The following is a 6,000-nucleotide window of genomic DNA, read 5'->3' on the forward strand; positions in this document are numbered from 1 at the left end:
TTAAAGTTTGTGTTTCCTTGTTAATTTTCTGTTTAGTTGATCTATCCATAGGTGTGAGTGGGGTATTAAAGTCTCCCACTATTATTGTGTTATTGTTAATTTCTCCTTTCATACTTGTTAGCATTTGTCTTACATACTGCGGTGCTCCCGTGTTGGGTGCATATATATTTATAATTGTTATATCTTCTTCTTGGATTGATCCTTTGATCATTATGTAGTGACCATCCTTGTCTCTTTTCACAGTCTTTGTTTTAAAGTCTATTTTATCTGATATGAGTATTGCTACTCCTGCTTTCTTTTGGTCCCTATTTGCATGGAAAATCTTTTTCCAGCCCTTCACTTTCAGCCTGTATGCGTCCCCTGTTTTGAGGTGGGTCTCTTGTAGACAACATATGTAGGGGTCTTGTTTTTGTATCCATTCAGCCAGTCTTTGTCTTTTGGTTGGGGCATTCAACCCATTTACGTTTAAGGTAATTACTGATAAGTATGATCCCGCTGCCATTTAGTTTATTGTTTTGGGTTCGAATTTATACACCGTTTTTGTGTTTCCTGTCTAGAGAATATCCTTAAGTATTTGTTGGAGAGCTGGTTTGGTGGTGCAGAATTCTCTCAGCTTTTGCTTGTCTGAAAAGCTTTTGATTTCTCCTTCATACTTGAATGAGATCCTTGCTGGGTACAATAATCTGGGCTGTAGGTTATTTTCTTTCATCATTTTAAGTATGTCTTGCCATTCCCTCCTGGCTTGAAGAGTTTCTATTGAAAGATCAGCTGTTATCCTTATGGGTATTCCCTTGTGTGTTATTTGTTGTTTTTCCCTTGCTGCTTTTAATATTTGTTCTTTGTGTTTGATCTTTGTTAATTTGATTAATATGTGTCTTGGGGTGTTTCGCCTTGGGTTTATCCTGTTTGGGACTCTCTGGGTTTCTTGGACTTGGGTGATTATTTCCTTCCCCATTTTAGGGAAGTTTTCAACTATTATGTCCTCAAGTATTTTCTCATGGTCTTTCATTTTGTCTTCTTCTTCTGGGACCCCTATGATTCGAATGTTGTAGCGTTTAATATTGTCCTGGAGGTCTCTGAGATTGTCCTCATTTCTTTTAATTCATTTTTCTTTTGTCCTCTCTGATTCATTTATTTCTACCATTCTATCTTCTAATTCACTAATCCTATCTTCTGCCTCTGTTATTCTACTATTTGTTGCCTCCAGAGTGTTTTTAATTTCACTTATTGCATTATTCATTATATATTGACTCTTTTTTTATTTCTTCTAAGTCCTTGTTAAACCTTTCTTGCATCTTCTCAATCCTTGCCTCCAGGCTATTTATCTGTGATTCCATTTTAATTTCAAGATTTTGGATCAATTTTACTATCATTATTTGGAATTCTTTATCAGGTAGATTCCCTATCTCTTCCTCTTTTGTTTGGTTTGGTGGGCATTTATCCTGTTCCTTTATCTGCTGGCTATTCCTCTGTCTCTTCATCTTGTTTAAATTGCTGAGTTTGGGGTGTCCTTTCTGTATTCTGGCAGTTTGTGGAGTTCTCTTTATTGTGGTGTTTCCTCGCTGTGTGTGGGTTTGTACAGGTGGCTTGTCAAGGTTTCCTGGTTAGGGAAGCTTGTGTCGATGTTCTGGTGGATGGAGCTGTATTTCTTCTCTCTCCTTTTGAAGAGTTGGGCTGCTTTTCTGGGTGCCTGATGTCCTCTGCCGGCATTCAGAAGTTGTTTTGTGGAATTTACTCGACGTTTAAATGCTCTTTTGATGAATTTGTGGGGGAGAAAGTGTTCTCCCCGTCCTACTCCTCCGCCATCTTGGCTCCTCCCTCCTGAATGCTGGGTTTTAAGCCAGCTTTTTTGCTCTCTTTCACCTTCATAAAGAGGCTCTTTAGTTTTTCTTCACTATCTGCCATTCAAGTGGTATCATCTGCATAACTGAGCTTGTTGATATTTCTCCCAGCAATCTTGATTCCAGCTTGTGAGTCATCCAGCCCAGCATTTTGTATGATGTACTCTGCTTATAAGTTAAATAAGCAGGGTGACAATATACAGCCTTGTATATTCCTTGTATCCCCCTTTCCCAATTTTGAACCATTCCACTATTCCATGTCCAGTTCTGTTGCTTCACTTTAGGTTTTTGGCTTTTTATAAGCAGTTTTTAGCACAGTTTATCCCTGGAGAAGGAAATGGCAACCTACTCCAATACTCTTGCCTGGAGAGTCCCATGGACAGAGGAACCTGGCAGGCTACAGTCTATGGGGTTGCAAAGAGTTGGACGTGACTGAGTAACGAAGCATGCACACAGCACAGTTTGCCTAACTTTCCTTTTGTTTTTAAAGCTAATTTTATTTGTCCAAGTGAAACCTTTTGTTTAATGGCTACATTGGGTCTACATTGGGGCACTCAGGCTTTCTCTAGTTGCTTCAAGCAGGGTCTACTCTCCAGCTGCAGTGCACAGTGTTGTTGCGGGGCTTCTCTTGTTTCACAGCATGGGCTCTAGACGAACAGACTCTAGACCGAGGAGCTCAGTGATTGTGGCTCATGGGCTTAGCTGCCCTTAGGCATATGGAATATTCCTGGACCATGGATCAAACTCATATCCCCTGCATTGGCAGGTGGATTCTTTTACCACAGGACTACCAGGGAAGTCCTATATAACTGTGTTTAGAACAGTTTTAGATTCACCAAAAAAAAAAGATAGTATAGAGAGTTCTCACACTTTCCCCTAGTATTAACAGCTTACATTCTTATGGCACATTTGTTACAGTTAGTAAACCAATACGGATACAGTATTACAAATTAAAGCCCAAAGTTGATTCAGGTTTCCATTGTTTTCCCTGATGTCTCAGCCAGGTAGCCCCTCCACCACACCATATTATTTTTAGTCTTACTGTCTCCTTAGGCCTCTGTCCCTCAAGACAGTTTCTCAGAATTTCTTTGTTTTTGGTGACTGTTTGAATAGCAGTACATACAAATATATTCTGAGGGGTAAATTATAGATGTGATTGATTGAAAGCAATTTTAAAACAAAAACAAAACCACAAAAGGAGTCACAATCCAGTTGGCCAATTGAAAATTATTCTAATGGCAAACCTTAGGTAATCACATCTTAGACACCACACACACACACACACACACACACAAAAGTGCTCTAACATTATTAAAAAGAAAACAAGTGCCCCGAGTTTCAGACCTTAGGAAGTAACAGCTTCACCCAAACAGGATGAGTTTAAGGAAGGTATTGTCTGGGGTAGGATTTGATAGATTTATAAACAAGGTTAGAAAGGAAAGACTTTAACCCATGTATTGTTAACCAGTAAGTGAAACTGCAGAACACATTTTGGGACTTAGTAGAGCATAAGTTCTTCTGTGTTGGTGCTGAAAGAATTCAATGAAAGGCAGAATGATAGGTAATAAAAGAGTTTATTAGTATAGGACACTTGTGAGGGGGTACAAATGGGGAGGCAAGGGAGTACCTCGCCGAAAGCTGGGTGAACTGCATTTCTATAATCAAAGGAAAAATGGGGAGAGAAAGAAGGCCACCAGAATTCTTCCTCATTCTTGATTAGACATAAAACTTCCATCATCAGCTCCTCCTCCATGCCAAGTGGAGGAGTTTTCTTGTCCCTACTTGGTCAAACCACGACTGTCATGGTGCAAAGGAAAGGGGCAAAAAGCCTGCAACATATACTAAAACTGGTAAATCATCTCAGGTTTCAGTATAATGTCATCTTTTCCCTATATTTTGGTTTTTAATGTTCTCAGAGGACCCTGTCCTAGGAATCATTAACTTACTGATCTCACTGGGCAGGATGTGGGTCTCATTCCACCATTGTTTTATTGTTTAGGGGACTGTCTCATGCTACTGTTGCGTGGTTTTGTTGCCACACAAGCCTGCTTTCTTGAGTGATCGTTAACTTCCAGGGGTCTCTCATAACTTTTTTTTTTTTCAACCTATAATCCTCTAGTGGGATTAACTATTTAATCACCTACTTTGCCCCTTCACTCTGTACCTATCATAAATATGTTACTATTAACCTGTAAAATAAAGGAAGAAAACTTTATAAACAGGCTGAGATCTCCTTCCTTTATTTAACAGAGAACTGTTGGAAGAAAATAATACCTTGGGTAGAAATGGAAATTCCTGATGCTTTGGAAATTGTTCAGTAATTTTTCCAACACTTCAGGCACTGACCAAAGCAACTGAAGCTACAAAATATCTTGAACTATTTACTCACTGTCCCATGACTTCATCTGTTTTTGGTGCAAAGGCTACAACTTAAAATAGTGACCATAAGTTTATGCACACAACACTTGTTCTGTACAAGCCAATTGAGCTATTTTCTGAATCAAATTTGCAAAGTCCTAAAGAAAAATAAGCTTCAAAGAACAGGATGTTTTTCAATTCAGTCTCTCGGAAAGCTAATGTTAACTTGCTCTATTCTAGACTTTTTCTGGTAGTTAATAGTTTGGAAATGAGCTCATAATATGATATAAGAAGGTCAGATTTTAATATCTTTGGTCTCCATTCATCTGATTAAATGCCAGAAGCAGTTAATATACTAGTTTAATGAGCATGATGGCTCATTAAAACAAATATCCATCATTTAAGTGTCAGCTGATTTTCTTTCTGCAAGACTTAAAAAAGAGAACTAAAACAATCCTCTGAAGAGGTCTGGATCTAGATAAGTGGCTTTATCAATATCATGTCAGTAAAGGCATAATAATTCAAAAGAAATTTTAATTATAAAATTTTAGAAATTATATTAAACATAGTTGTAAGTTGGGCTGTCATTAAGTACAGTCCACTACATTTCACTTTGGTAGCCAGTATAAAAGGTAAGCTGATTGCAACTAACTTACCTTTAAATACAGGCCACCCTGAGCAACAAGTCTGAGGCCCTCCTGACAGCTTCTGGTCCTCTGATGTGTGCTTATGAAATAAGCCCATAAAGTGGGGGCAAAAAGGTAATTTTTCTATCTAAAAGTAAGACAGACATGAATAAATATTTTTCAAAGCCAAAAAAAACCCAGAATATGTCTCAACCTAACCCTTCCCTCTGACCCATTTATAACTGGTTCTCTGTGATCTCTAGGTAGATCTTTTTATCGAGAATAATTAAACACTGGATTTGGTAGCTGACTATGCATGTGACTGTTTCACTATCCATCCATCCTCCTACTTCAGTGCTAATTTAAGAATGCAAATCCTATGTGGTCAGATTTCTTTAAAGACAGTGAGAAATGTTTATTTTATCCTGGCTAAAGTTAATCACACTTTCTGAAGTGAGCCCTTACATTTACTGCTTTTTAAAAGTTTCAGTAAGCTAAAAAAAAAAAAAAAAAATTAAATTTAGGTCTTAACTGTAGTTATCAGCGCACTGCATTCAAGTTATAGCCCAGCCTGGGAAAGTGTGAGCTGGATACAGCTGCTTCTGCCACCAGACTTCCAGCTGAAACAGCACCAAGGTGACTGAGAAGTGGACATGTGCTGTTTTCATGTCTAGACTGTCTGATCTACGATTTGGTGGAGAGCTCAGCTGGTGCCATATGTAAAACTCAACAGGTTGATTGACCAAACTTTTACAGATTTCAGTTAGTCATTTGGGATCACATAGACATGCTGAGAAAATCATGATGAACTAACTATGATCTTCACCACAGTTATCCATTTGGTACCAGTGTAAGTATTTTCTTACTGTACTCGAGTAAGATTTTGTTTTGTTCAAGATTTCCTCCAAGTGAATAATGGCAAAGTTTAGCAAACTAGCATAGTTCAATTTATTAAGTTACAAAAAGTAACATTCATGCTTCAATTTATGACAAACTCTGCATATAAATAAAAGAGCAGAAGCACCCTACTATGCTTTTTCATTCAGAAAAAATGATTAGGAGGTAGAATCCAACTTTTTGTTATTTATAGATGCTGCCAAAGGTAGAAATGTTTATCAGATTTCAAATACTGTACGTTGGAAATTGGGACTTGGCAGCTTTGAATGTAAAACTTC

Source organism: Bubalus bubalis, chromosome 12 (genome assembly GCF_019923935.1).
Source record: "Bubalus bubalis isolate 160015118507 breed Murrah chromosome 12, NDDB_SH_1, whole genome shotgun sequence".
Taxonomy (NCBI): Eukaryota; Metazoa; Chordata; class Mammalia; order Artiodactyla; family Bovidae; genus Bubalus; species Bubalus bubalis.